We start from the raw sequence: 9,086 nt of genomic DNA, 5'->3' as shown, positions 1-9,086 counted from the left end.
TCCAGTATTGATATTGAGTCATTCGAGGGGTTTTTATTCGTTTTAATAGAAGCAGAAAAGAAAATATTTTTTATTTTGCTATATCCGTGTATTACTTATCCTTACGAAATATCAGACGAAATAGAACGATTTTAGAAAGGATATAATGAAATTCTTTGATTGGTTTTTCCCAGAGAGAGAGAAATGATCTGACCGATGGGTCCAACAAAAACAAACAATTACACAATTAACAATTCCAATTAAATTAATATTTTTTAATATTTAAAGATTCAAATTGAATATGAATAAAAAATCTAATTTAATAATTTTAATGGTAAGGTAATTTAATTAAATGGATTTAATAGAATAAGAATAGAATTTAATAGTAATAGAATTTTCTAATTTCTAATTAGAATTTCTAATCCGAAAATAATAAATAAACAGAGAGCTCTTGTTCTTATTCGAAACGCCTCGTGATCTTTAACCAATTCTGCGCTTCAATATAATTACCAGGAGTAAGCGCTATAGCCTGTTTCCAATACTCAGCGGCTTGATCGAACCAAGCCTCCGCTATTTCAGAATCCCCCTGTCGAATGGCCTGTTCTCCCCGGTCGGAATAGGCGGGTCAATTCCTTCCCTTAGAACCGTACTTGAGAGTTTCCTACCTCATACGGCTCGGCAGTCAATTCTTTTGGTGTCCCATTTTTTTACCCTACCATATATCCAATTGAATGAGATTTCTCATAGATCCTATCGATTTGTCTCGGGTTAACCAAAAGAGGTTAATTACATGAGTTTCAAACTTTAATTTGGATTAAATTAATAATGAGTTTTATCTTTTCTCCCACCTTCAGAAAAATAAAGCATAGGCGTTTCGGGATTATCGTCCGTTAGATTTTTCTGAAAGGTAACTATCTCGGTTTCATATCATATATAAATTTATATAGAATCCTTGAAAAAGACTTCTTCCTCATAAAAAAGACTTACTGTCTTTGGGATCTGATGCTACACCGCTGCTCAATAACTTAGGGGATCGGCTCTATTACATAAGTTGATTCCTAATTTTTATCTCATATCATGACATAAATAAGCAGTTCTTATTTATTTTTATTGTATCGGCCCAAAACCTCGCTAATTGATCTTTACGGTGCTTCCTCTATCAATTAGATCCTTTATCCATAGAATAAAGTATCTAGGCATATATATTTCTTCATATTTTGACTTCTATGAAGTTTCTTTTTTTTTTTTCTTTTTTTGTTACAGCTGATAAAAATCGTTTTTTGGACGATGCAATATGTAGAAAGCCTATTTTATTTACTAGCGTATTTATTTACTAGCGTATTTGCTCTTTCTTTCCTTTTTTTTTTTATTTCTATAGTGGAGATAGTCGCACGTAATGACAGATCACAGCCATATTATTAAAAGCTTGTGGTAAGAACGGGTTTCGTTCTAGTGCTCGAAAATAATATTCTAAAGCTTTTGTATGTTCTCCGTTACTTGTGTGGATAAGGCCTATGTTATAGAGTATATAACTTCGATCATAGGGATCAATTTCTAGTCGCATAGCTTCATAATAATTCTGTAAGGCTTCCGCATAATTTCCTTCGGATTGAGCCGACATCCGTTACGGTCGTCATTCGATTCAACGAATTCTCCGTTCCAAAACCGTACGTGAGATTTTCACCTCATACGGCTCCTCCTTTATGTGCATAATGAGAATAATCCATGGAATTAAAAAAAAGGTCGAAATATTGTCATTATGAACTGAGCGGGGCTAATGTTTTTACAAGAAATCTCTAGCCAACCCTCTTGCAAAAGATCTTTTCTTACCATCAAGCGTGTTCGTACTAGATAAATAAAGTAAACTCCAACAATTTCTTTGTTCTCAACGCTCCTTAATTTCCAGGAATTAGTCACTTCAACAATCTTCGATGGTTATATGGGTATCCAAAGTACGAACAAGATGGATGTTTGTTGTCCCAACCATTTCTCTTAGTTCCGATCCCGATAAGGAAAGGGAATCCTTTATAACAATAACAAAGTTTTCGTGTTGTTGATTCCTAGATGTAGTGCTTCTTCCTCTATGCCGCCTATTGGTACTAGTGTAGTAGGGTTGACCCACAATACAGACCCATAGGTGTAACCTTTCGCTCAATACTCGAATCAACAATTGAAGCATCTGAGGTTGCATTAATCGGGGATACACGACAGAAGGAATTGCTTTATTTATAAACTTCACCTTCAACAAGCGTAGATTTCTTTTTTTTTTTCAATAGTCTTTTTTTTTTTTTTTCTATTCCGAATCATGTGTCTTTTTCCTAAGACTAAGAGCGGTAAAATAAAAATAAAAAAAAAAATATATATAAAATAATTAAAATATATAAAATAATTATAATTATATAATAATAATCAAATCGCACCATCTCTGTAATAAGTAAATGCCTCTTTTTCTCCTGAAGTTGTCGGAATTATTCGTAATAAGATATTGGCTACGATTGAAAAGGTCTTATCAATAAAATTTCCATTTATCCGCGATCTAGGCATAGGTAGCAATCCATTCTATAACTCTTTTCATTACCCCTTCGTGAGAAAAAAAAAAGGATCTCACAAACAAAGGAAGCGTACAGTACGAAATAACATAAAAGCAGACCCATTCCATAAAAAAAAAAAAAAAAAAGATATAGCCCTCTACTTTACTTCAATTTTTTTGGCAGGAATCAAGAAAAAAAAAAAAAAAGAAATATTTGAATCCTATTTTATTTCATCCAAATTTATTAGTATAAGAATTTATTAGTATAAGAATAAAATATAAAAAGAAAAAAGAATTATTACGATTTCATCGAAGTTGAAGAATCAAAAAATTTATCCTACGGATTAGGATAGATTAGCAAAATTAGAGAAGTTTTGATTAAATTATGATAAAAAGAGGAAAAATAATCGAATAATCGTTCTATGATGAAAATAAAATAACTGCCCTTTTTTGTGTTTTGTGCATAGCAGGTATACAACATATAATCAAATATAAAAATCCCTTAGAGGATTTATGAATTTGTAATAGATTTACAGAGTAAGAGGTTGTTGTTGAGAGATCTAAAACTGGAAAAGAATTTTAGAATTCTTATAGAAATGGGGAATTAGAGTCTAAAGAGAATTATGAACTAAAAATATCCATTAAGCATAGTCTAAAAAAAAAAAACCAATCGATTGATTTGATTCGTTTCAATTCATTGATTTAATCCAGTCCGGTAGAAATATCAGAAAAAAGATGGGAGTGCCTTTTTCGCAAACATGAATAGATATATATGGTATATGTTTATCGTATTATATTATTTATTTTTAACAGCCCCCTCACAAAAAAATTTCTTCGAGTCGGGAGGCTAAAGAAAAAGTGCTGAAAAAAGTGATGAAAAGTTTTCTATTTTTATAGCTAGTTTTCTAGTTAGAATTGATATTGTTCGTACCTCTCGAACAATCTAATATGAATAACTCGCTATTCGCTCGGGTTATCGGCCATAATAATTATGTAGGAGAGATGGCCGAGTGGTTCAAGGCGTAGCATTGGAACTGCTATGTAGACTTTTGTTTACCGAGGGTTCGAATCCCTCTCTTTCCGCACCTTCACCTAATTCGCCAATGTAACTGACTACAATGTATCAAATCAAATAAGAACAGATACTAAAGAGTTAGACCCTTCTTTGATATAGATTCTCTATTCCCAATTTCTTTTTAATACGGAATACGTAAAATAGCGTACAGGGGATGAAAATCTACCTACGGATCTATCATACATGAATAGGAGAAAAATAAAATTTCCGAATCAAATCCCTTACCCTGTCTTCCTTTACTTAACCTTAACTCAGGTGAAAAGGGAGCAGAACCCTTGTTTTGTTATTTTAGTTAGGTTTAAGTCTGACGAGAATAATATTCTACGACAAGCAATTCATTTATTTTCAAACCGACCCATTTCCTATCTATTATTTGATTGACTAATCCTTTATATTGTAATGTGTGAAGGGTCAAATGCTTTGGTAATTCCTCATGGGTGGATGAATCAAGATAATTTTGAATCAGAGTTCTAGATTTTTGTTCATCCCTCGCTGAAATAATATCTCGGGGTTTGCAGCGATAACTTGGTATATCTACTGTACGACCATTAACTAAAATATGTCTATGGTTAACTAATTGGCGGGCTTGAGGAATAGTTGAAGCCATACCTAATCGAAAAAGGATGTTATCCAAACGCATTTCAAGTAATTGTAGTAAAACCTGACCTGTTGACCCTTTTGCTTTTCTGGCAATACGAACGTATTTAAGTAATTGTCGTTCTGTAAGGCCATAATGAAAACGCAATTTTTGTTTTTCTTCTAAACGAATACGATATTGAGATTTTTTACCGGAGCGCGATCGGTTTCTAAGATCGCTTCCGGCTCTAGGACTTTTACTAGTTAGTCCCGGTAAAGCCCCCAGACGGCGTATTTTTTTGAAACGAGGCCCTCGGTAACGCGACATAAAGACTCCTTATTAATTTGAATTTTATTGAAATTTCATAAACCTAAATTAAAACTGAACTAAATGAAGCGAAATCGACTGAAGGATTGTACTACAAATATTAATGAGATGAATTGGATCAATATCCATACTTTTTTGTATTGTATATAATGTATATTGTATATAATGTATACAAAAAATAGAAATTAAAATAAAATATATATAATATATAAATATATTAAATATAAAATATATATTAAATATAAAATATAAAAATTAAAATCTAAAAATTAAACCAAAAAAAGTTTCCTTTTTTTTTTTCTTGATTTATTCTGCAAAGATCTAACTCCTCCAATTTTATTCCTAATTGAAAGTTTCTACGACATAATAAACGGATCGTTGACCTTTGGAAAGAAAAGGGGAAAAAGCTTTTTCAATGTTCTTTGATTTCAAAAAAACATTATCAATCATGTAAAAAAGTAAAAAAGCAAACAAATAGAGAAAGCCGGCTATCGGAATCGAACCGATGACCATCGCATTACAAATGCGATGCTCTAACCTCTGAGCTAAGCGGGCTCAAATAATAGAAATTTTGTATCCATAGGAATTCAGCAAACTATTACGATCTTATCTATTAACTATCTATTAGTTATTCATAATTACTATGAATTATTAATATGAATTATAGACTAGAATTTAGAAAAACTAGAATTTTAAATTTTAAATGCCATATTTATGCCATACATAATTTATGCCATATTTAATATAATCATATTTAATATAATGATATATAATAATATATAATAATATATAATAATGGTAGATTCAATCTAATATTCAATCTAATATTGATAGAATATAATAATTAAGAATAGAATAATATAATTCTATTTGATTATATTTTAATCATTCTATTTGATTATATTTTAATCATATTAAAAATGATATTTTAATTTAATCATATTTTAATTTAATCATATTAATATTTAATAACATTATATTTAATAATATTAAATTATAATAATATTATTATAATTTAATTCTAATTTTATTATAATTATAAAAATTATAAAAATAAATTATAAATATATTTATAATTTTTATAATTATTTATTATTTATCTCTATATTATATATTTTTATTTTATATTTATTTTATTATATGTTATCTTTATTCTATTAGTCTATTCTATTTAGTATTCTATTCTATTTAGTATTATATTCTATTTAGTATTATATATATAATTTAGTATTATATATATATTAGTATAATATTAGTATACTAAGTATAATATTACTATATTTTTTATTTTATATTTTTAGTATTTTTTAGTATATTTTTAGTATATTTTACATTTAAATTATATATAATTTTTTTTTTTTATATAGATATAGATATAGATTTAATTTAATAGATAGATTTAATTTTAATATAGATAGATAGATTTAATATAGATTTAATTTATTTATATTTAATATTTATTTATATTTAATATAGATTTAATATATATTTAATTTATTTATATTTAGTTTAGAATTATAAATAGAGTCTAATAATTAGATAATTATAGTGAAAATATTTTTATGCATTTATATATAATTTATATTTATATATAATTTATATATATATTATCATTATATAAATGATACGTTATAAGTCTAAATAATTAGAATGAAACTTTGTTTTTTAGACTAACTAATTCGAATTATCTTCGAAGTCGAAATAGAAATGAATGGAATAATTAGTTCTAGCTATTATGCTATTATACTAGAAAATAAATAATTAATAATGAATAAATTTTAAAATGAATAAATTTTAATAATGAATAAATTCAATTTTCATTTTTATTTTTATTTTTTTAGTTATCTTATTATGGTTATATAGGATAGTCTAATAAAAGAATAAGAATAAAAATAAAATTAAAGAAAAAAGAAAAGATGCAACCCATAGAAATGAAATCCAGATCATAATGAGAGATGAGAGACTCCTTTCTTTTGTTTTCATTCATAAAGGCGGAAGCTAAGACGAAAAAAAAAAAAAAAATCGACCGTTCGAGTAAATTGCCTGAGAAAACTGAGAGTAAGGGGGGCATATATATGTTATGGAATATCCATCTATATTGAATTGCGAATACAGAAATGATAAAATATTTTCTGATTGGACCAAATAAATACGGGTCTCCGATAGAGACGAAAGAAGATAAACAAACAAGAAATAAAATAGGTAAAGACCCTTCGATATAAGAATCAGTATCTATATCTACTAAATTCAATACTAAATTCAACGGTTTTCGCATAAAAAGAAAGAAAATAAATAAATGAAAGAAAGGGGAAAGGAAGGGAAGGAGAAAGGGGGAAGGAAGTGCATCCTAATGAGATCCTAATCTCAAGACACAAAGGGGATATGGCGAAATTGGTAGACGCTACGGACTTAATTGGATTGGATTGAGCCTTGGTATGGAAACCTACTAAGTGATAACTTTCAAATTCAGAGAAACCCCGGAATGAAAAATGGGCAATCCTGAGCCAAATCCTATTATTTTACGAAAATAAACAAAGGTTCAACAAGCGAGAATAATAAAAAAGGGATAGGTGCAGAGACTCAATGGAAGCTATTCTAACAAATGGGGTTGACTGTTGGTAAAGGAATCCTTATATCGAAACTCCAGAAAGGATGCAAGATATACCTATATAAAATATAAAATAAATAGGTATACTAATGAAAAACCAAAAAAGACGACTCGAACCCGTATTTTTTTTATTTATATGCAAAATCAATTTATATGAAAAATAAAAAGAATTGTTGTGAATCGATTCCAAGTTGAAGAAAGAATCGAATAGAATATTCATTAATCAAATCATTCACTCCATAGTCTGATAAATCTTTTGAAAAACTGATTAATCGGACGAGAATAAAGATAGAGTCCCGTTCTACATGTCAATATCAATACCGACAACAATGAAATTTATAGTAAGAGGAAAATCCGTCGACTTTAAAAATCGTGAGGGTTCAAGTCCCTCTATCCCCAACCCCAAAAAGCCCGTTTGCTATCTATTTATTTTATCCTACCCTTTTTGTTAGTGGTTCAAAGTTCCTTATGTTTCTCATTCATCCTATTCTTTTCCATTTTACAAGCGTATCCTAGCAGAATTTTGTTCTCTTATCACAAGTCTTGTGATATGATATATATTGTGATATATATATGATATACGTACAAATCAACACCCTTGAGCAAGGAATACCTATTTGAATGATTCATAATCCATATCATTACTCATACTGAAATTTACAAAGTCTTCCTTTTAAAGATCCAAGAAATTCCCCTTTTAATTTAATACTTTTTCGTTTTTTTTTTTGTTTTCATTTTTAAGTGACATAGACCCAAGTCATCTAGTATTATGAGGATAATGCGTCGGTAATGGTCGGGATAGCTCAGTTGGTAGAGCAGAGGACTGAAAATCCTCGTGTCACCAGTTCAAATCTGGTTCTCGGCGTATGATTAATTTGTATGAGTATCTACTCTACAAATTAATTGATATAGATCGACATAATACATACTTATCTAGCTAGCTATCTGGAAGTAAACCCTCTCTTTATTTATTTTTTTTTTTTTTTTTGTTTCTATTTTTTAGATGAGCAAAGAGTCTATTATAATTATAATGTAGTAAAAAAAATAAATAATGTAGTAAAAGAAAAAAATTTCATTATCTTTCCTCTTCTTTTTTATTTGTTCACGCTGTGGCTCCTCACATTCAAAAAGAATGTTAATACTTCATACATATTTAATTAAAAAAAAAGATTAAAATAGTTGGTTGAAAGGCCCAACCAAAAGTCTGGTCTAGAGGAGTTCAAGGATAGAAATAACCAAGACTCATCTCAGCTACAGTACAAATAGAATCCGATTCCCTTTCATTTATTTATTTGTATTCTCTTTCATATTCCATTTCTTCATTCCTTTCTATGTGACTCTCTAGAGTTCATCTAAGTGATGTGCGCGATACAAAGTTCACGGTATAGAACCCTTGTTGTTCATCCTATTGTCTCGGCTCGTCCGAAATAAAATAAAAAGGTATCTTCAAAAATCGAGAATTTCAATGATGTATTGTCTTTTATTTCTTTTTATTTATTAGCCTATCCATAAGAATACGAATGAAACCTCAATTCCTCCGTTTGAGCTAGAAGAGAATGTACAAATATTCCTTGAATATTTGAAGTTGTAATTAGTTTCTTATCATTCAATGAGCGTCTTGTATTTCATAAAAATTGGGGGCAATGTAATCCTTACGTAAAGGCCACCCTATCCAACTTTCGGGCATTAAGATACGTTTCAGTCGTGGATGATTCTCATAAGAGATTCCCAACATGTCATAAGATTCTCGTTCTTGAAAATCCGCACTTTTCCAAACCCAGAAAACAGACGGAATTCTAGGGTTACTCCTTGGAGCAAATACTTTTATACATACTTCTTCCGGTTGATCTACACCATACTCTATTCTCGTAAGATGATACACACTGGCTAACAGTCCGCCTGGTGCTACATCATAAGCACATTGGGAACGTAGATAATTGTAACCATATACATATAAAATAACAGCAATGGAATGCCAATCCTCGGGCTT

The 9,086-nt window shown here is 29.4% G+C and overlaps 3 non-coding genes across 3 annotated transcripts; 2 read left to right on the top strand and 1 right to left on the bottom strand.

Moving 5' to 3' along the window:
• Positions 1-3,505: 3,505 nt before the first annotated feature.
• Positions 3,506-3,592, top strand: TRNAS-GGA (transfer RNA serine (anticodon GGA)). Its single transcript has one exon. It is a non-coding gene; the product is annotated as a tRNA-Ser (tRNA).
• Positions 3,593-4,970: 1,378 nt separating this feature from the next.
• TRNAT-UGU (transfer RNA threonine (anticodon UGU)) lies at positions 4,971-5,043 on the bottom strand. Its single transcript has one exon. It is a non-coding gene; the product is annotated as a tRNA-Thr (tRNA).
• Positions 5,044-7,888: 2,845 nt separating this feature from the next.
• TRNAF-GAA (transfer RNA phenylalanine (anticodon GAA)) lies at positions 7,889-7,961 on the top strand. Its single transcript has one exon. It is a non-coding gene; the product is annotated as a tRNA-Phe (tRNA).
• Positions 7,962-9,086: the final 1,125 nt, after the last annotated feature.

The sequence above is a fragment of the Durio zibethinus genome, unplaced genomic scaffold, assembly GCF_047325235.1.
Source record: "Durio zibethinus cultivar Kanyao isolate XHJ-2024 unplaced genomic scaffold, ASM4732523v1 HiC_scaffold_208, whole genome shotgun sequence".
Taxonomy (NCBI): Eukaryota; Viridiplantae; Streptophyta; class Magnoliopsida; order Malvales; family Malvaceae; genus Durio; species Durio zibethinus.
The sequence above is the reverse complement of the archived record's forward strand: the minus strand, read 5'-3'. Positions and strand labels throughout refer to the sequence as shown.